Source organism: Apodemus sylvaticus, chromosome 13 (genome assembly GCF_947179515.1).
Source record: "Apodemus sylvaticus chromosome 13, mApoSyl1.1, whole genome shotgun sequence".
In the NCBI taxonomy this organism is placed as follows: Eukaryota; Metazoa; Chordata; class Mammalia; order Rodentia; family Muridae; genus Apodemus; species Apodemus sylvaticus.
Genome location: NC_067484.1, coordinates 48,794,499 through 48,817,868, shown reverse-complemented (window position 1 = coordinate 48,817,868; position 23,370 = coordinate 48,794,499).

Sequence of the window (23,370 nt, the reverse complement as noted above, 5' to 3'; positions counted from 1 at the left end):
ATTTGACAAGCAGAAGTTAAGCAAGTTAATTTATTATTATGATTCCAAGATCACATTTTTTATATCTTATCTCAAAGCTGGTTAAATTTAGGGAATTTCAGATCAATTGCAGCATTGTCTTTGTCTAGAATAATGAAATATGGAAGACATTTCTCATGTCCAGAAGATAAGATGTTGCTTTCACACATGTGCATAGACTGGAAGCACAATGTGAATGATAAAATTACAGCATTTTAAAAATAGCATCCTTAATTGACTCCCCATCACCTCTCAGTATTAATGAGAAGCAAAATGTCTTTAGTAGCCAAGTGTCCATGTTGGCTGGTGGTACTTTGGGCTGTAACAAAAAGATAAGATGATGGTTTTCATAGTGGTGATTCAAGACATTTGTACTTGAGTAGTGCTAGAATCCTAAACACACATGCATTGTACAAGAACTTTATATTACTTTGCCTTCAGGCAAGAGAATCTCAACAGCCCATCTTTATTTCAGGGAAAAGGATCAAACTCAATTTTCCAAGTAAAACTAAGTCAGTTTTCACCACAACGCATTCATTTATAAACAGGATGTCTACCCTTGAACTATAAAGTGCTTCATTCTTACACAAAAGGTCAGAGACATCTGGCCTCAATATTTTTTCATGTTCAGTTGGCAATAAAACATTTTCTGTTTCAGAATTGAATGCTGAGCACGAGTTAGGAAAAATGCCAATCTTGTCGTAGTTAACTGAGTTGAAATTTATTTCTAATATTTGTTCTCTTATAATTTAATAGCAGTTCAAGAATATCCAACTTCCTTTTAGCGTTTTGCATCAAAGTATAATAAACATATATGGTAAAGGGGCTTTTAGCGGGGGATAAAAACTTTACGAGTATGAAATCTCTATTTAAATGCTTGTGGATGCTTATTTAGCTGTTTTTCTTCATTAAATATGAATTATAGCCCTTTAAATGCTGATTTAGAAATCAGGAAGGTTTAGTTTTACTCCACCACTTTGTATCCACAGGCAACATAAATCTATTGAAAAGTTGATTTAAGAAAGCAACTTGAGGAAACAAATTGCTGGTGATTTGATCCCTTGAATTTTGTATGCTGTATAATCAGAATCAGGTTGCAATGAATATAAAAAAAATGTTTATTTGAAAGTAGTTGAAAAGGACAATTATTTCTCTAAAAGCATAATCTGGGTAGTAATGGAGTTCAGGACCTACTTGCAAAACTAAACACATGTGAAGCATTTAGCACTTACACAGGGCTCTGCCAAAGAAAGAGAGCCAGTAGATTGGAGACGGTCCACCTGAAGGCAGTTTGGGCTTTTGTCTTTAAGGAATTCATATGTTGGCTTGTTTGTAGGAAAATATTGATAGCTAATAAAACTACATCCCGCGATTCAAAATGAATTTGAGTTATAAATTAAATTCAAATTCAAAAGCAAAACCACTTTTGTAAATATGGCTCTAACAAGAGGTGGTTTAGAACGAGATCCAATTTTATTTCCACATTTACCTCTGTGATATCAAGGTCAGTCTGACTGACCATGCCACCACTTTCCACAGGCAACACTTAAAACAAATAAGCATATATGTATCATTTTATTACTTTATTTTAGCAGTAGCATGTGATCCACAGTGTCAGCCATAGCCGACAGAGCTTAAGGATGCCAGTGACAGTGTTTTCCTAATATGTTTATCATTCCAAGTGAAGCAATGTGTAACAATTTACTCCCCCTTTTGCCTGAATAAGGAAAAGAGCTTCCCTCTGCATTATGTACTAGCAGCAGTAACTCTTGCTTCTACAAAACAAGTGAAAACCTGCCTGAGTCATAAAATTAAGAAGAATAAGGAGGAGGAGGAGGAGGAGGAGGAGGAGGGGGAGAAGGAGGAGGAGGACGGGGAGGGAGGAGGAGGGGAAGAAGAAGATGAAGAAGAAGAAGAAGAAGAAGAAGAAGAGGAGGAGGAGGAGGAGGAGGAGGAGGAGGAGGAGGAGGAGGAGGAGGAGGAAGCGGAAGAAGAAGAAGCAAATGCCAGAGGGAACAGAGGTTTCTTAATCTATTTTTTTCTCTATTTTAAGATGACCAGATGTAAAATGCAAATTCCTCCTTTTGAGCTAATGTAGTAGGTAATCTCAGATCCTGCCACTTTCATATAATAGAAAAAGAGAGAGAGAGAGAGAGAGAGAGAGAGAGAGAGAGAGAGAGAGAGACAACAAAGAAAGAAAGAAAGAAAGAAAGAAAGAAAGAAAGAAAGAAAGAAAGAAAGAAAGAAAGAAAGAAAGAAAGAAAGAAAGAAAGAGAGAGAGATAGAGAGAAATTCCATGACAGCAGTCTTGGAAGGCTGTTGTTGGCGTTGCACTGCACAAGCGCACCTGTGACAACTATCAGTGGCACATGGATAACAGGTATTTCTAAGTGAAAATAGATACATAGTAGTCAAATTTTCTGAGCCTCTACCATTAAGTGGTAAAGAAGGGTCAAGCAGTCACAGTTATTTAATTCAATTTTGCTTTAAGCTTTTTGTGTAAGTAATAAGGGGATATGTCAAAGAAGGCTGACTATTCAGAAGTCAAGGTGAAAACAACTATTTGTAAGAAAAGTGTGCAAAGGCTTGAACTTGGTTTTATAATTGAGAAGCATGGTAATCTTGCAGTAAAATTCATGTCTAATCTATAAAAAGGGTCTTCTGAGCAGGGAGCCATCCAATCAGTGACACATGATCCTTGCAGAAGTTACTTCAGGGAAAACATAATCAAAGTTCTCCTTTCTGCTCAATCTGAATCATTCTGTTCATATTTCAAAAGAAATTCAGCCTGATTTGCAAGTCAAAGCTAGAAGTGTTTAGACTTTAAGATAAGGAACAGGAAAATGTTCCTTATCTTAAACAGGAAAAAAAAAAAAAAGCCAAGACAGCATGCAACCCATCAAAGCAACTAGTCATATAGATGCATTCTGTAATGAGAAATTCTAGAAGAATCCAAGTAGACATAATTTAAAATAACAATCATAGACTTCATTGTAGAAGTCAAGGGATTTAAAGAAGATATAAACAAACACTTCATTGAACTCCAAAAGGATAACAATGAATGCTTGTGTAGATGTCCAAAAAATTACAAGTACAGATCTGAATGAGATGGCAAAAAGTAATTCAGGGATTGAAAACTGAAGTTAATACAAAGATGATAGCATTGAAAAAAAAACAGAATGAAGATGGAAATGAAAAACTCAAGATTTCAATTAGTAAGTTCAGGGGAAATGTTACAAGTAGAACTGATTAAGCAGAAGACAAAGTATCAGGCCTCAAAGATAAAATAGAAGGTCTAAATGAAATAAAGAAAGAATATGAAAACCTTTTTAAAGCATGAGAAAGGAAATGTGGAACACCTTTAAAAAGACTAAATCATTGAATTATAGTCATCGATGAGGGAGAAGTATCTCAGGTCAATGGAAAAGAACAGATATTTAATAATATCATAGAAAAAAATCAATAACTTCCACAAAGAAAGACAGATAGAAACAAACAAAACACCAACAAAAACCAGAAAAGAACAAAACCACATAGCATAACACAGTTAAAATGATAAATATACAGAACAAATGAATATTGAAATCTTCAAGAAGAAAAACACACATCACATATAGAGCAAAACCCAGCAGAATAACACCTGATTTCTCAATGGAATTCTGCAAGTCAGAAAAGCATAGAGCCATGCACTCCAGGGTTTCAGAAACCACAACTGTCAACCTAGAGTTCCAGAAAAATACCTGCTATATAGTTAAAGAAAAAAAGAAAACCTTGCACAACCCAAAGAGTCTAAAGATTTCATATCTTTAGCAACAGACTATACATAGTATTAAATACTTGAAGCATTCCTTCAAACTGAAGAGAGGAGGACAAGAGACTCTAGAAAGAAAACAAACAAAAAAGTTGTGATGTAGTGAAATACCAAGCACGACTAAGAACACATACCAGCAAACAACAAATTATTGCAATCTATGCAAATTGTCAATAATAACTTGAAGTATCAATTGCCTCAGCCTTTCAACCAAGAGACACAGGATAGCTGAATGACTAAGAAACAAAATTCATCTATTGTCTACAAGAGACTCAGCTTTAGAGACTGGTACCACCTTAAACTGAAAGAGTAGAGAAAAATGTCTCAAGCAAATGGGATGGAAAGTATATAGGTTTTGCTATCCTAATGTCTGACAAAATAGACTTTAATCTAAAACTAATCAAAAGAGATAAAGAAGGGAACTTTATCCTAATCACTGAATCAATTAACCTTAGCAGAATATCTAGTCACACTTCGAACCCGGAAATTGTGTTGTTTGCTGGAAAAAACTTTTTCAAATTGTGGTGTGGCTCAATTTTAACACACACTTTTAATCCTCTTGACTGGAATACAAACACACCCTTAGTCCACACCTTTAATCCCAAACAATGAAAAGAAAGTTAGGAGAAGGAAGAACTCATGTTTGAAAGTGATGTCCAATTGAGTGGCAGACAAAGTGACAAATCATCAGAGAAACATTTGACAGAATAGGATATACTCAACTCTCAAAAAAGAGATAGAAAAGAGAGGCTACTCAAGAAAGAGCAGGGCAGAGAAAGAAAGAGGAAGATCAAGGTAGTTTCACTGAGATGGTTGCAGAGACAGATTGCAGAAAGCGAACAGGTTAGAGACAGGTGAAGACAGAACATGCCAGAGAATGAGAAGCAACCAGAAGACTAGAGTATATTGCCAAAGTTAGTGTGAGGCCCAGCAGAGCAATTCAAGAGAGACAGAGAGAAGTCATGTTGAATCAGTTTTGAGTGGAGAGGAGTTTGAATCACAACAGCTGAATTGACCAACCAGCCAGAGTTTCTAGCCCTCAGAAAGAGCTAGAAAAGGTGAGTTTATTCAGCAATTAGAGGCTAAAAACATTCTAGGCCTAGATTAGATTGTGCAAAGGCTAGAAGCTTCCAGGAATAGGGCCAGGTTAGCAGACAGAAGCAGTAAGCCTATCAGGATGTAATAACAATTACATCAGGAGAATAAAAGTTTCTTTTACAATTAATGAAGAAAATATTACTCTGCTGTACCCTGTAGTGAGCGTTTGGTTTCGTTTAAAACCCAGTTATGTTATTTAAACAAGTTTGGTTTGTTTGTTGTGGGATATGCGGCTGCTTCAAATTATCTATAGCAGCAGACTGGGTACACTGGCAGGGGCGTGATTCTGCCAGCTGCAGATCTTTTAATTCTGGGGACTCAGGAGAAGGTAAATGTCAAAAGATAGGGGGAATCTGAAAAAGAAGGCGTGGCTCTTCCTTCTCCTGGTTCCTATCCCCACTATTACTGTTGTTGGTAGTCGAGATAAAGAAGACAAGATGTGCTGATGAGAGAAGATTGGACATGCCCACAAGGAACTCAACAGGAAGTAGTTTAAAGAGGCCCACACTTTCTTTCCCCTCTAAACTTCTTCCTCTCCTACCTAATGTTGGGAGGGTTGGAATGGATTAGGCTGAATAAGGGTTGGAAGGGAGGTAGAGATAAAAGAACCGAAATAAAATAGATAACAAATTACACCTTCAGTGCCCAATCACATAAAGCACAAACTAATGAATGAATGAGACAAATTTTAAAAAGCCCAATAATAGTATGTGATTTCAACAATCTACTTTCTCCAATAGATAAATAATCTGGATGAAAAATAGAGAAATCTAAGAATTAAATGACATCATATATCCAATAGATCAAACAGATGTCTACAGAATATTCCACACAGATGCCACAGAATATACAGTCTACCCAGGAGCGCATAGACTCTTCTCTACAATAGATCACATACTGGGACACAAAGAAAGCCTTAACAAATAGAGAAAAATTGACATTCTCTCATGTTTTCTATCTGAGAAATAACTCAAGACTCAAAAAATCTAGTTACACTGTGATGAGCTTAGAGATAAAAAACATAGAGACTCCAATTGTTATCATTTTAGTTTTCTTTCAATAACTATAATAAAATACTGGCAAAAAGCAAGCCAGGGGGAAGAAAGATGTTATTTTAACTAATGGGTTAGGTAATCATCATCAAAAAAAAGCTAAGGTAAAATACGGAGGCTGGAACTAAAGCAGAGATCACAGAGGAATGGTACCTACTGGTTGGCTTACACTGGGTGCTCAGTTACCTTTCTTATATAAACCATCCCACCTGGAGGGATATAATTGCCCACAGTGGGAAACCAAAATAATTCCCCACAAATATCCCACAGATCAGTCTGAGGGAGCCAGTTCCTCAATTGAATCTGGTCTGAGGTGACTCTAGATTGAGTTGAATTGACAAAAACTAACAAATACAATTTAAAATAACAACAAAAACATTCTATGGAAGATACATATTTCAAAAGAATATGAAGAAAAGAGGAGCTGGTCATAAGGAGCAAAATATTTATGAAGACACAGAAAAGCTAACAGGAAAAATATAGGGGAGTATTTCAAAAGAAAAAAAAGTTTCCAAGGAATATAAATTATAAAAGTTGAAGACTGACATAAACTAGAAAGTTCTGTCTTGGAGGACATCTATGATCCATGAGAGAACAAATTCTGTGGTGTAGAAGTCACCATGTCAGGTCATAGTATGTCAATAAAGGCGAGGAGGACTAGGATGACTAAAACATGAGCTCTGCTCTCTCAAGGAGTGTCTGACTTTTTTAAAGCAGCAAAAATAGTTGGAAGAAAAAGATAAGCATTTTTTATTTTTGTATTGGTTTGAAAAATGTTAAAAAAAAAATACCTTCCCAATAATCTTGGCGGGGAGAATATTTCCTGAAGGAGGAACATGAATATATAGACACAATATACATACATACATATATTGCAACCACTGGCATTTTTTTCTTTTTTCTTCTTTTATATATTTTATTGAATATTTTATTTTATTACTTACATTTCAAATGTTTTCATTTTATGGTTATAAATATTGATTTTATTTTATTTTTCCTTCATTGGATATTTTCTCCTTTTTTTTCCTTTTATTTGATATTTTCTTTATTTATATTTCAAATGTTATTCCCTTTTCAGGTCTCCTCTCTGGAACCTCCTATCCCATCCCCCCTCCCCTTGCCATTCCACCACCTACCCACTCCTGCCTTCTTGCCCTGGCATTCCTCTACACTGGGGCATTAAACCCCCCACAGGACCAAGGGCCGTTCCTCCCACTGATGTCCAACAAGGCCATCCTCTGTCACATATGTGACCAGAGCCATGTGTACTCTTTTGGTTGGTGGTCCAGTCCGTAGGAGCTCCCGGAGGTCTGGCCTGTTGACACTGTTACTCCCACCATGGGGCTGCAACCCCCTCAGCTCCTTCAGACCCTTCTCAGACTCCTTCATCCAGACCCTGTAGACAGTCCAATGGTTGGTTTCAAGCATCTGCCTCTGTATTTGTCAGGCTCTGGTGGAGCCTCTCAAAAGACAGCTAGATCAGGCTTCTGCTATTATGCACTTCCTGATACCACAATAGCATCAGGGTTTGGCAACTGTATATGGAATGGATCCCCAGATGGGGCAGTCTCTGGATGGCCTTTCCTTCTGCCTCTGCTCCACACTTTATTTCCATATTACCTCCTGTGAGTATTTTGTTCCCACTTCTAAGAAGCACTGAAGCATTCACATGTTGGTCTTCCCTCTTGAGCTTCATATGGTCTGTGAATTGTATCTTGGGTATTTCCAACTAAGGTCAACCTGTGACAGAGGGAGTTTAGGTCCTGTCCTAGGCAAGGTAGTAATGGTAATTTCAGGGCTAGGTTCCATCCAGCTAACATATTGTCTGTAGAGAGCAGGCAGCTCTCTACATTATTTTGCAATTAAAAAAAATGTATTTGCTGTCTCTTTCTAAGAATCAAGGTGCTGGTGTCATAAGATACTGATTCATAGGATAGTCAAAAGGAAACCTGGGTAATGACTGAATTGATAGAGAAATAAGAAACTGGGCTGTGGTTCTGCAAGGGATGAGCAGAACATAGGCTCTAACCTTATAATTCATGATGTGACTGTGAGTTGTGCTTTTGCCACTTGCAGACACCCGTTCCTCAGAACCTGTCTCAAGCTGAAGCTGGTCCTTGGAAGGAAGCTGTATATATGTTTCTTGGTTTTTCTGTTTGTTGTTGTTGTTGTTGTTGTTTTGAAAGAGAAAAAGAGCAAAAATAAAATTTGGTGAGTAACAGCTGGGGAGAATCTGGAGGTATTGGGGAGTTGAAAAATATGATCAAAATATAATTATATGATTTTTTCCTTTTTTTTTATTCGATATATTTTTTATTTACATTTCAAATGATTTCCCCTTTTCTAGCCCCCCACTACCCGAAAGTCCCATAAGCCCCCTTTCCTCCCCCTGTCCTCCCACCCACCCCTTCCCACTTCCCTGTTCTGGTTTTGCCCTATACTTCTTCACTGAGTCTTTCTAGAACAAGGGGCCACTCCTCCTTTCTTCTTGTACCTCATTTGATGTATGGATTATGTTTGGGGTATTCCAGTTTTCTAGGTTAATATCCACTTATTAGTGAATGCATACCATGAGTCACCTTTTGAGTCTGGGTTACCTCACTTAGTATGATGTTTTCTAGCTCCATCCATTTGCCTAAGAATTTCATGAATTCATTGTTTCTAATGGCTGAATAGTACTCCATTGTGTAGATATACCACATATTTTGGATCCACTCTTCTGTTGAGGGATACCTGGGTTCTTTCCAGCATCTGGCAATTATAAATAGGGCTGCTATGAACATAGTAGAGCATGTATCCTTATTACATGGTGGGGAATCTTCTGGGTATATGCCCAGGAGTGGTATAGCAGGATCTTCTGGAAGTGAGGTGCCCAGTTTTCGGAGGAACCGCCAGACTGCTTTCCAGAGTGGTTGTACCAATTTGCAACCCCACCAGCAGTGGAGGAGTGTTCCTCTTTCTCCACATCCTCTCCAACACCTGCTGTCTCCTGAATTTTTAATCTTAGCCATTCTGACTGGTGTAAGGTGAAATCTCAGGGTTGTTTTGATTTGCATTTCCCTAATGACTAATGAAGTTGAGCATTTTTTAAGATGCTTCTCCACCATCCGAAGTTCTTCAGGTGAGAATTCCCTGTTTAACTCTGTACCCCATTTTTTAATAGGATTGTTTGGTTTTCTGGAGTCTAACTTCTTAAGTTCTTTATATATATTGGATATTAGCCCTCTATCTGATGTAGGATTGGTGAAGATCTTTTCCCAATTTGTTGGTTGCCGATTTGTCCTTTTGATGGTTTCCTTTGCCGTACAGAAACTTTGTAATTTTATGAGGTCCCATTTGTCAATTCTTGATCTTAGAACATACGCTATTGGTATTCTGTTCAGAAATTTTCTCCCTGTACCAATGTCCTCAAGGGTCTTCCCCAGTTTCTTTTCTTTTTTTTTTTTTCTTTTTTTTATATTTATTTTTTTATTTTTATTATTCGATATAATTTATTTACATTTCAAATGATTTCCCCTTTTCTAGCCCCCCCCACTCCCCGAAAGTCCCGTAAGCCCCCTTCTCTTCCCCTGTCCTCCCACCCACCTTCCCACTTCCCCGTTCTGGTTTTGCTGAATACTGTTTCACTGAGTCTTTCCAGAACCAGGGGCCACTCCTCCTTTCTTCTTGTACCTCATTTGATGTGTGGATTATGTTTTGGGTATTCCAGTTTTCTAGGTTAATATCCACTTATTAGTGAGTGCATACCATGATTCACCTTTTGAGTCTGGGTTACCTCACTTAGTATGATACTCTCTAGCTCCATCCATTTGCCTAAGAATTTCATGAATTCATTGTTTCTAATGGCTGAATAGTACTCCATTGTGTAGATATACCACATTTTTTGCATCCACTCTTCTGTTGAGGGATACCTGGGTTCTTTCCAGCATCTGGCAATTACAAATAGGGCTGCTATGAACATAGTAGAACATGTATCCTTATTACATGGTGGGGAGTCTTCTGGGTATATGCCCAGGAGTGGTATAGCAGGATCTTCTGGGAGTAAGGTGCCCAGTTTTCGGAGGAACCGCCAGATTGATTTCCAGAGTGGTTGTACCAATTTGCAACCCCACCAGCAGTGGAGGAGTGTTCCTCTTTCTCCACACCCTCTCCGACACCTGCTGTCTCCTGAATTTTTAATCTTAGCCATTCTGACTGGTGTAAGATGAAATCTTAGGGTTGTTTTGATTTGCATTTCCCTAATGACTAATGAAGTTGAGCATTTTTTAAGATGCTTCTCCGCCATCCGAAGTTCTTCAGGTGAGAATTCTTTGTTTAACTCTGTACCCCATTTTTTAATAGGGTTGTTTGGTTTTCTGGAGTCTAACTTCTTGAGTTCTTTATATATATTGGATATTAGCCCTCTATCTGATGTAGGATTGGTGAAGATCTTTTCCCAATGTGTTGGTTGCCGATTTGTCCTCTTGATGGTGTCCTTTGCCTTACAGAAACTTTGTAATTTTATGAGGTCCCATTTGTCAATTCTTGCTCTTAGAGCATACGCTATTGGTGTTCTGTTCAGAAACTTTCTCCCTGTACCGATGTCCTCAAGGGTCTTCCCCAGTTTCTTTTCTATTAGCTTCAGAGTGTCTGGCTTTATGTGGAGGTCCTTGATCCATTTGCATTTGAGCTTAGTACAAGGAGACAAGGATGGATCAATTCGCATTCTTCTGCATGCTGCCCTCCAGTTGAACCAGCACCATTTGTTGAAAAGGCTATCTTTTTTCCATTGGATGTTTTCAGCCTCTTTGTCGAGGATCAAGTGGCCATAGGTGTGTGGGTTCATTTCTGGATCTTCAATCCTGTTCCATTGATCCTCCTGCCTGTCACTGTACCAATACCATGCAGTTTTTAACACTATTGCTCTGTAGTATTGCTTGAGGTCAGGGATACTGATTCCCCCAGATTTCCTTTTGTTGCTGAGAATAGTTTTAGCTATCCTGGGTTTTTTGTTGTTCCAGATGAATTTGATAATTGCTCTTTCTAACTCTGTGAAGAATTGAGTTGGGATTTTGATGGGTATTGCATTGAATCTGTATAGTGCTTTAGGCAAAATGGCCATTTTAACTATATTGATTCTACTGATCCATGAGCATGGGAGGTTTTCCCATTTTTTGAGGTCTTCTTCCATTTCCTTCTTCAGAGTCTTGAAGTTCTTGTCATACAGATCTTTCACATGTTTGGTAAGAGTCACCCCAAGATACTTTATACTGTTTGTTGCTATTGTGAAGGGGGTCATTTCCCTAATTTCTTTCTCAGCCTGCTTATCCTTTGAGTATAGGAAGGCCACTGATTTGCTTGAGTTGATTTTATAACCTGCCACTTTGCTGAAGTTGTTTATCAGCTGTAGGAGCTCTCTAGTGGAGTTCTTTGGGTCACTTAGGTAGACGATCATGTCGTCTGCAAATAATGATAGTTTGATTTCTTCCTTTCCAATTTGTATCCCTTTGACCTCCTTATGTTGTCGAATTGCCCGAGCTAGTACCTCAAGTACAATATTGAAAAGATAAGGAGAAAGGGGGCAGCCTTGTCTGGTCCCTGATTTCAGTGGGATTGCTCCCAGTTTCTTTTCTATTAGCTTCAGAGTGTCTGGCTTTATGTGGAGGTCCTTGATCCATTTGGATTTGAGCTTAGTACAAGGCAATAAAGATGGATCAATTCGCATTCTTCTGCATGCTGACCTCCAGTTGAACCAGCACCATTTGTTGAAAAGGCTATCTTTTTTCCATTGGATGTTTTCAGCCCCTTTGTCGAGGATCAAGTGGCCATAGGTGTGTGTGTTCATTTCTGGATCATTAATCCTGTTCCATTGATCTGCCTGCCAGTCCCTGTACCAATACCTTGCAGTTTTTAACACTATTGCTCTGTAGTATTGCTTGAGGTCAGGGATACTGATTCCCCCAGAATTTCTTTTGTTGCTGAGAATAGTTTTAGCTATCCTGGGTTTTTTGTTATTCCAGATGAATTTGTTAATTGCTTTTTCTATCTCTGTGAAGAATTGAGTTGGAATTTTGATGGGTATTGCATTGAATCTGTATATTGCTTTTGGCAAAATGGCCATTTTAACTATATTGATTCTGGCGATCCATGAGCATGGGAGGTTTTCCCATTTTTTGAGGTCTTCTTCCATTTCCTTCTTCAGAGTCTTGAAGTTCTTGTCATAAAGATCTTTCACATGTTTGGTAAGAGTCACCCCAAGAGACTTTATAGTGTTTCTGGCTATTGTGAAGGGGGTCATTTCCCTAATTTCTTTCTCACCCTGCTTATCCTTTGAGTATAGGAAGGCCACTGATTTGCTTGAGTTGATTTTATAACTTGCCACTTTGCTGAAGTTGTTTATCAGCTGTAGGAGTTCTCTAGTGGAGTTTTTTGGGTCACTTAGGTAGATGCAATTAATGACAGTTTGACTTCTTCCTTTCCACTTTGTATCCCTTTGACCTCCTTATGTTGTCTAATTGCCCGAGCTAGTACCTCAAGTACAATATTGAAAAGATAAGGAGAAAGGAGGCAGCCCTGTCTAGTCCCTGATTTTAGTGGGATTGCTTCATGTTTCTCTCCATTTATTTTGATGCTGGCTACCGGTTTGCTGTGTATTGTTTTACTATGTTTAGGTATGGGCCTTGAATTCCTGTTCTTTCCAAGACTTTAAGCATGAAAGGTTGCTGAATTTTGTCAAATGCTTTTTCAGCATCCAATGAAATGACCATGTAGTTTTTTTCTTTGAGTCTGTTTATGTAGTGGATTGCATCGATGGATTTCTGTATATTGAACCAACCCTGCATCCCTGGGATAAAGCCTACTTGATCATGGTGGATGATCATTTTTTATGTGTTCTTGGATTCGGTTGGCAAGAATTTTATTGAGTATTTTTGCATCAATGTTCATTAGGGAAATTGGTCTGAAGTTCTCTTTCTTTGTTGGATCCTAAAACAAAAGAATATACCTATTTTTCAGCACCTCATGGTACCTTCTCCAAAATCGACCATGTAATTGGTCACAAGACAGTCCTCAACAAATATAAAAAGATCGAAATAATCCCATGCCTCCTATCGGATCACTATGGAGTAAGAGTGGTCTTCAATGGCAACAAAAACGATAGAAGGCCCACATACACATGGAGGCTGAACAATAATCTACTCAATGACACCTTGGCCAAAGAAGAAATAAAGAAAGAAATCAGAGACTTTTTAGAATTTAATGAAAATGAAGGCACAACACACCCAAATCTTTGGGACACAATGAAAGCAGTGCTAAGAGGAAAACTCATAGCCCTGAGTGCCTCCAAAAAGAAAATGGAGAGTGCATACATTACCTGTTTAAGGACACACCTGAAAGCCCTGGAAAAAAAAGAAGCCAATTCACCCAGGAGGATTTGAAGACAGGAAATCATCAAACTCTGGGCTGAAATCAGTCAAGTGGAAACAAAGAGAACCATACAAAGAATCAATAAATCCAGAAGCTGGTTTTTTGAGAAAATCAACAAGATAGATAGACCCTTAGCCAGACTGACCAAAGGGCAGAGAGAAAGTATCCAAATTAACAAAATTAGAAATGAAAAGGGGGATATAACAACAGAAACTGAGAAAATTAAAAAAAATCATCAGATCTTTCTACAAAAGCCTATACTCAACACAACTGGAGAATCTGAAGGAAATGGACAATTTCCTAGACAGATACCAAATACCAAAATTAAATCAGGACCAAATATATCATCTAAACAGTCCCATAACCCCTAAAGAAATAGAAGGGGTCATAGAAAGCCTTCCAACCAAAAAAAGCACAAGACCAGATGGGTTCAGTGCAGAATTCTATCAGACCTTCAAAGAAGACCTAACACCAATACTCTTCAAACTATTCCACAAAATAGAAACAGAAGGAACACTACCCAATTCCTTCTATGAAGCCACAATTACGCTATTGAGCATATCTTAAGGTGCTTCTCAGCCATCCAATTTCTTCAGGTGAAAATTCGTTGTTTAGATCTGTACCCCATTTTTAATAGGGTTATTTGATTCCCTGGGGTCTAACTTCTTGAGTTCTTTGTATATATTGGATACTAGCCCTCTGTCTAATGTAGGGTTGATGAAGATCTTTTCCAAATTTGTTGGTTGCCTCTTTGTCCTTTTGATGGTGTCCTTTGCCTTACAGAAATATTGTAATTTTATGAGGTCCTGTTTGTCAATTCTTAGTCTTAGAGCATAAGCTATTATTGGTGTTCTGTTCAGGATGTCCTCAAGGGTTTTCCCCAGTTTCTTTTCTTTTTTTCTTTTTCTTTTGGTTTTTTGGATTTGGCTTCTTCGAGACAGGGTTTCTCTGTGTAGCCCTGGCTGTCCTGGAACTCACTCTGTAGACCAGGCTGGCCTCGGACTCAGAAATCCACCTGCCTCTGCCTCCCAGAGTGCTGGGATTACAGGCGTGTGCCACCACTGCCCGGCTCCCAGTTTCTTTTCTATTAGTTTTAGTGTGTCTGGTTTTACATGGAAGTCCTTGATCCACTTGGAGTTGAGCTTAGTAAAAGGAGATAAGAATGGATCAATTCACATTCTTCTACATGCTGATCTCCAGTTGAACCAGTACCATTTGTTGAAAAGGCTATCTTTTTTCCACTGGATGCTTTCTGCTCCTTTCTTGAAGATCAATTGACCATAGGTGTGTGGATTCATTTCTGGGTCTTCAATTCTATTCCATTGGTCTACTTGCCTGTCACTGTGCCAATACCATGCAGTTTTTAACACTATTGCTCTGTAGTATTGCTTGAGGTCTGGGATACTGATTCCCCCAGAAGTTCTTTTACTGTTGAGAACAGTTTTAGCTATACTGGGTTACTCTGTGAAGAACTGAGTTGGGATTTTGTTGGGTATTGCATTGAATCTGTATATTGCTTTTGGCAAGATGGCCATTTTAACTATATTAATCCTGCCAATCCACGAGCATGGAAGATTTTTCCATTTTCTGAGGTCTTCTTCGATTTCCTTCTTCAGGAACCTGAAGTTCTTGTAGAATAGAGCTTTCACTTGTTCGGTTAGAGTCACCCCAAGACACTTTGTGGCTATCGTGAAGGGTGTCATTTCCCTAACTTCTTTCTCAGCCTGCTTATCCTTTGAGTATAGGAAGGCAACTGATTTAGTTGAGTTGATTTTATAACTAGCCACTTTGCTGAAGTTGTTTATCAGCTGTAGTTCTCTGGTGGAGTTTTTTGGATCACTTAAGTATACTATCATATCATCTGCAAATAGTGATAATTTGACTTCTTCATTTCCGATTTATATTCCTTTGACCTCCTTATGTTGTCTAATTGCCATAACTAGAACTTCAAGTACTATATTAAACAGATATGGAGAGTGAGGGCAACCTTGTCTAGTCCCTGATATTAGTGGGTTTGCTTCAACTTTCTCTCCATTTAATTTGATGCTGGCTATATATTGGTTTAACTATGTTTGGGTATGGGCCTTGAATTCCTGTTCTTTCCAAGACTTTTAGCATGAAAGGATGCTGAATTTTGTCAAATGCTTTTTCAGCATCTAATGAAATGATCATATTGGTTTTTTTTCTTTGAGTTTGTTTATGTAGTGGATTACATCGATGGTTTTCCTTATATTGAACCATCCCTGCATCCCTGGGATGAAGCCTACTTGATCATGGTGGATGATCATTTTGATGTGTTTTTGGATTTGGTTGGCAAGAATTTTCTTTAGTATTTTTGCATCAATATTCATAATGTAAATTGGCCTGAAGTTCTCTTTCTTTGTTGGATTTTAGTGTGGTTTTGGTATCAGTGTAATTGTGGTTTCTATTTTGTGGAATAGTTTGAAGTGTATTGGTGTTAGGTCTTCTTTGAAGGTTGGGAGGGAGATTTTCTATGACCCCTTTTATTTCTTTAGGGGTTAGCAGACTGTTTAAATGATCTATTTGATCCTTATTTAATTTTGGTGTTTGATATCTGTCTAGGAAACTGTCCATTTCCTCCAGATTCTCCAGTTGTGATGAATATAGGCTTTTGTAGTAGGATCTGCTGATTTTTTGAATTTCTTCAGTTTCTGTTGTTATATATCCCCAATACAAGGAGGGAAACTTCACCCTGGAAAAAGCAAGATAGTTACCTTCTTTCATCAAACCCAAAAGAAGATAACCAATCAAACATAAAAAATAACATCAAAAATGACAGGAAGGCCAGGTGGTGGTGGCGCATGCCTGTAATCCCAGCACTTGGGAGGCAGAGGCAGGCAGATTTCTGAGTTCGAGGCCAGCCTGGTCTACAGAGTGAGTTCCAGGACAGCCAGGGCTATACAGAGAAACCCTGTCTCGGAAAAAAAAAAAAAAAAAAAAAAAAAACAAACAAAAACAAAACAAAAAAACCCAGAAATGACAGGAAGTAATAATCACTATTCCTTAATATCTTTTAGTACCAATGGACTCAATTCCCCAATAAAAAGGCATAGACTAAGAGACTGGATACGTAAACAGGACCCTACATTTTGCTGCATACAGGAAACATACCTCAGTGTCAAAGACAAATGCTACCTTAGAGTAAAAGGATGGAAGACAATTTTACAAGCAAATGGTCTCAGGAAACAGGCTGGAGTATCCATTCTAATATCTCAGATACACTTGACTTTCAACCATATAGTCATCAAAAGAGACACTGAGGGACCCTTCTTGTTGGTCAAAGGAAAAATCCACCAAGAAGAACTCTCAATCCTGAACATGTAATCTCTAAGTGCAAGGGCATCACACCCTCATTCATAAAAGAAACTTTACTAAAGCTCAAAGCTCACATTGCACCTAACACAATAATTGTGGGTGACTTCAACACTGCACTTTCCTCAATGGACTGATCAGGAAAACAGAAACTTAAGAAGGACACAGTAAAACTAATTGAAGCTTTGGACCAATTAGATTTAACAGATATATATAGAACATTTCATCCTAAAGCAAAAGAATATACCTTTTTTTCAGCACCTCATGGTACCTTCTCCAAAATCGACCATATAATTGGTCTCAAGACAGACCTCAACAAATATAAGTAGATTGAAATAATCCCATGCCTCCTATTAGATCACTATGGAGTAAAAGTGGTCTTCAATAGCAACAAAAGCAACAGAAAGCCCACATACACATGGAAACTGAACTACACTCTACTCAATGATACCTTGGTCAAGGAAGAAATAAAGAAAGAAATCAAAGACTTTTTAGAATTTAATGAAAATGAAGACACAACATACCCAAATCTATGGGACACAATGAAAGCAGCGCTAAAAGGAAAACTCATAGCCCTGAGTCTCTCCAAATAGAAAATGGAGAAAGCATACACTAGCAGCTTAAGGACCCACCTGAAAGCCCTGGAACAAAAAGAAGCTAATTCACCCAGGAGGAGTAGAAGTCAGGAAATCATCAAACTCAGGGCTGAAATCAATCAAGTAGAAACAAAGAGAACCATACAAAGAATCAACAAAACCAGGAGCTGGTTCTCTGAAAAAATCAATAAGATAGATAAACCCTTAGCCAGACTAACCAAAGGGCACAGAGACAGTATCCAAATTAACAAAATCAGGTATGCCTCTTAAATAAACTATTAAATTAAAAAATAATTACCATGGATAGGAAAGTTAGGATACCCCTAATAATTCTTCTTATAACCTATTGGTGCTATAAACAATTTAGACCACATATTAATTATCCCCATTTCACAGGTGAAACATTATTTATAAAAAGAATAAATTCTACAAATCAATAGTTCTGTTATTCTGTCAGGTCTTTCTAAATATGCTGGAGCAAAAATTTAATACTGGGCATTTTGGCCTAAGAAGACTGTGTAGAGCTCTATATTAAACACACTTCATGTTAGTAGATCTTAGATAGGAGGGAAAGAACTGGTAACTTTGTAACAATTCATGTCCACATTCACAGCTTCACCTCAAGCAGCTGGATCTTTGCATGTTTTGCCAGACAATTACATGTTTTGCATATGTGGTTTGTTTTCTTATTGTACCTCAGAGTGTTCAGGAATGCTTTATATAAAGAATATTGCCTTTGTCTGCAAATCAAATGACTTTGAAGTACAATACATTCTCTTATTCCTTAAAACAGTAATGATAATGAAGCGTAATCGGGATGTACTACACATTTAACAGAGGTGTTGTAAAAATACTTGGCAAATCACTAGCTCTCACTTGTCCAGAAACATCTGGGTGATTAATTGCAGTGATTCTCAGCCTACCTGCTAGTTAGTGCAGATGACTGTGGAAGGTCATGGTCTGTGTTGGTGTAGGGTGTTTGAATAAGAAACATCTGAGTTTAATTCTATGAATATGGCTTATACTTTGTAGTGTGCCTTACCTCACCTAGCTTCTCTGAGTGCTAACTTCCTCCCCGAGGAAATGCGACACTTTCTAGAAAGAAAATGAAGCTACATCCAGAGTCTCCTATACCCTTGCTTCACATAGGAGCTTGTTTGTTTGTTTGTTTGTTTGTTTTTGAAGTATAAATGCCACCTGACTTAAGGTCCAAGCATTTGCTTTCAATGATAAACTATGCAATAGTTTTTATTCCTCTGCTGCTATAATATTCAGTCATTATATTCTTGCAGGAACAAATTTTCTTGTTTAGACTTTAATGGTTATCTCTCAAACTGCCAGATGGTTCCATCAACCAACTCAAGAAATTTATGAAATTAATCCCTTCTAAACTTCACATGTAATTCTGCTTCAGTGGCTTCAAACCACAGCTTTCATTTGAATTCTGAACAAATTAAAGAATGATTTTCCTCATAAACTCTAAAATGCCGAGTTGCTTGCCTCCTTTGAGTTGAGCCTGATATTGCGGCAAAGGGATAAGCAAGCGTGTGTACACACAGTTTGCAATAGGCCCCAATGCTTTCATTTTTCTTCATAATCCTAATGGAACTGACATTCAAACCAGCAAGGAGCTGGATGGGAAGGGTGGGATATATTTTTCCCTGAAAGGTACACGTATTCTCTCTTTTCATCAATTCCTAGATTAATTTTCACTAGCATTCCTCAAGTAGAAACTTGGAAGAAATAGAAAGTTTTGATGTTCATTTCAGTATTAATTTAGGCTAATGAAACCTTTATAATATAAGGAGAAACAGATAGATCTGAGCAACTGGAGCCCACACTATTATACATCACACAGACACTCAGAGTGAAAGTATTTTGACCTGAATTGTTTATAGAAACCTGCTTAAAGGCGATGATGATTCCCCTCTTTGGTATTTTAAATAAATGGATCATAGTCACCATTAGTTCTTTTGCTTATGTTCAAGAAATGTTACAGACTTGGAAATAAAAAAGTTCTTTTTTTTTATTTATAAGAAAATAAGTTTATTTTTTTTAATTTTTTTTATTCAGTATATTTTTTATTTACATTTCAAATGATTTCCCCTTTCCTAGCCCCCCCACTCCCAAAAAGTCCTGTAAGCCCCCTTCTCTCCCCCTGTCCTCCCACCCACCCCTTCCCACTTCCCCGTTCTGGTTTTGCTGAATACTGCTTCATTGAGTCTTTCCAGAACAAGGGGTCACTCTTCCTTTATTCTTGTACCTCATTTGGTGTGTAGATTATGTTTTGGGTAATCCAGGTTTCTAGGTTAATATCCACTTATTAGTGAGTGCATACCATGATTCATCTTTTGAGTCTGGGTTACCTCACTTAGTATGATGTTCTCTAGGTCCATCCATTTGCCTAAGAATTTCATGAATTCATTGTTTCTAATGGCTGAATAGTACTCCATTGTGTAGATATACCACATTTTTTGCATCCACTCTTCTGTTGAGGGATACCTGGGTTCTTTCCAGCATCTGGCAATTATAAATAGGGCTGCTATGAACACAGTAGAGCATGTATCCTTATTACATGGCGGGGAATCCTCTGGGTATATGCCCAGGAGTGGTATAGCAGGATCTTCTGGAAGTGAGGTGCCCAGTTTTCAGAGGAACCGCCAAACTGATTTCCAGAGCGGTTGTACCAATTTGCAACCCCACCAGCAGTGGAGGAGTGTTCCTCTTTCTCCACACCCTCTCCAACACCTGCTATCTCCGGAAGAACACTCCTCCACTGCTGGTGGGGTTGCAAATTGGTACAACCACTCTGGAAATCAGTCTGGCGTTTCCTCCGAAAACTGGGCACCTCACTTCCAGAAGATCCTGCTATACCACTCCTGGGCATATACCCAGAGGATTCCCCACCATGTAATAAGGATACATGCTCTACTATGTTCATAGCAGCCCTATTTATAATTGCCAGATGCTGGAAAGAACCCAGGTATCCCTCAACAGAAGAGTGGATGCAAAAAATGTGGTATATCTACACAATGGAGTACTATTCAGCCATTAGAAACAATGAATTCATGAAATTCTTAGGCAAATGGATGGAGCTAGAGAACATCATACTAAGTGAGGTAACCCAGACTCAAAAGGTGAATCATGGTATGCACTCACTAATAAGTGGTTATTAACCTAGAAAACTGGAATACCCAAAACATAATCCACACATCAAATGAGATACAAGAAGAAACAGGAGTGGTCCCTGGTTCTGGAAAGACTCAGTGAAACAGTATTTGGCAAAACCAGAACGGGGAACTGGGAAGGGGTGGGAGGGAGGACAGGGGAAGAGAAGGGGGCTTACGGGACTTTCGGGGAGTGGGGGGGGGGCTAGAAAAGGGGAAATCATTTGAAATGTAAAAAATAAAAAAAAATGCTCAACTTCATTGGTCATTAGGGAAATGCAAGTCAAAACAACCCTGAGATTTCACCTTACACCAGTCAGAATAAGTTTATTTTTAACCTACGCAGAAATTTGAGACATGAATGAAATCGTAAGAGACCAAAGCAGAAGAATTATAATTTTAAGGTGAGTCAAGGCTGCAAAGAGGGACCCTGCAAAACCAAACCAAAACAAAACAACAACAATAACAAAGCAAAACAAAAAAAGAACAACAAAAAACAAACTAACAGACCAAGCCTACAAAGCTACACATGAAACAAATTTGCATTGGCCCAGGGTTCTGATGCCTGGAAAGTTCAGTGCTGGGAAGGTCTTACACTGCTTTGACCCTCAGAGGAAGCCTGCAGCAAATAATCCAGGCCTCCAAGTCTACACTCGAAGCTGCTTTGTAAGAGAGTTTAGAAATTTCTTTTATATGGGCATTAGTGTTGCCCTGACAAATGACCACAAATTCAAAGGCTAAACAACAGGAACTGATTATAGGATTCCTACATGGCTGTAACTGGGTTCAGCATAAGATGAAGCATGTTCAGTTCGGAAAATCGGGGGCAGATGTTTATCTTTTCCACTGTCTTCACCCATGGCTCTGTCCTCTCTCCTCAGTGCCTGTCTCTTCAGGAGTGCCTTCCTCCTGTTTCATTCTGTGAGCTTCAATAAAAGAGTTCTTATCTTTATTGATTTTATCTTTAAAAACTTGAGTCAGAGTCTTCCATCATCCCAGAAAGCAATTCTAAAGAATGGATCTGTTTCCCTGCTAATGAAATTTGTTCAGTGTGATAGCAATATCTTTTAATTAGATGTCTAATATTCCAGAATCCATACTAGTAAGTTGCAAGCTGGCTGGAAGTCACCTGGAGTTATGTCCAAATGCTAAGCAACACATCATATCATATTTAACAATCATTTACGGCGGGGAATGCAACTACAACATGAGACACAACTGCATAATCAGACTTGGTAGCTTATTCCCCTACTGAGGGCTGCCCACTGACCAGAATCCCTGAAATAGACCTTCAAATATTCTTATTGAAGCCTCTTCCCAAACCTTTCCCTGAGCAATATGACCTCCTACTTTAAAGGGAACTTAAGTTGATTTTCAACTGTTTTTCTGCCACATTTCTTTCTGATTTCTCACCCAGTCTTCAGGGATGAACCAATGATACTACTCTCTGTTATTTGAACTCATCCTCCTTCAGCTAAGGGACATGCTTTTCGAATCCATTAGCCTCTCCTTTTCTATTGGCAGCTTTAAAATGTGTTTGTTGTTTTTGACCTTTTCTTTTGAATTATGTTGTTAAAATGATTTATTGTGATTTTTATACTGATTATGGGTTGCTGGTATTTAGGATACATTGAGTTAAATAAAACAATTTTTTAAAAATTATTTTCCTTTTCTTATTGGACTCAACTGTCAAAGAAAATACAAAATGCAAAAAGCTTGTATCCCAGAACATCCAGGAAATCCAGGATACAATAAGAAGACCAAACCTAAGGATTATAGGTATAGATGAGAGTGAAGATTTACAACAGAAAGGGCCAGCAAATATATTCAACAAAATTATGGAAGAAAACTTTCCTAACTTAAAGAGAGAGATGCCTATGAATATACAAGAAGCCTACAGAACTCCAAACAGACTGGACCTGAGCAGAAATACCTCCCGTCACATAATAATCAAAACCCCAAATGCACTAAACAAAGAAAGAATATTAAAGGCAGTAAGAGAGAAAGGCCAAGTAACATATAAAGGAAGACCTATCAGAATCACACCATACTTCTCACCAGAGACCATGAAAGCTAGAAGATCCTGGGCAGATCTCATGCAGACTCTAAGAGAACACAAATGTCAGCCAAGACTACTATACCCAGCAAAACTCTCATTCACCATAGATGGAGAAACCAAGATATTCCATGACAAAACCAAATTTACACAATATCTTTCCACAAACCCAGCTCTACAAAGAATAATAGGAGGAAAACTCCAATACAAGGAGGGAAACTACACCCTGGAAAAAGCAAGATAGTTACCTTCCTTCATCAAACCCAAAAGAAGATAACCACTCAAATATAAAAAGAACATCAAAAATGACAGGAAGTAATAATCACTATTCCCTAATATCTCTTAACATCAATGGTCTCAATTCCCCAATAAAAAGACATAGACTAACAGACTGGATAAGGAAACAGGACCCTACAATTTGCTGTATACAGGAGACACACCTCAGTGTCAAAGATAAAAGCTACCTTAGAGTAAAAGGCTGGAAGACAATCTTACAAGCCAATGGTCACAGGAAACGAGCAGGAGTAGTCATTCTAATATCAGATAAAATTGACTTTCAACCTAAAGTCATCAAAAGAGACACAGAAGGACACTTCTTGCTGGTCAAAGGAAAAATCCACCAAGAAGAACTTTCAATTCTGAACATCTATACGCCAAATGCAAAGGCACCCTCATTCGTAAAAGAAACTTTACTAAAGCTCAAAGCACACATTGCACCTAACACAATAATTGTGGGGGACTTCAACACTCCACTTTCCTCAATGGACCGATCTGGAAAACAGAAACTAAACAGAGACACAGTAAAACTAATTGAAGCTTTGGACCAATTGGATTT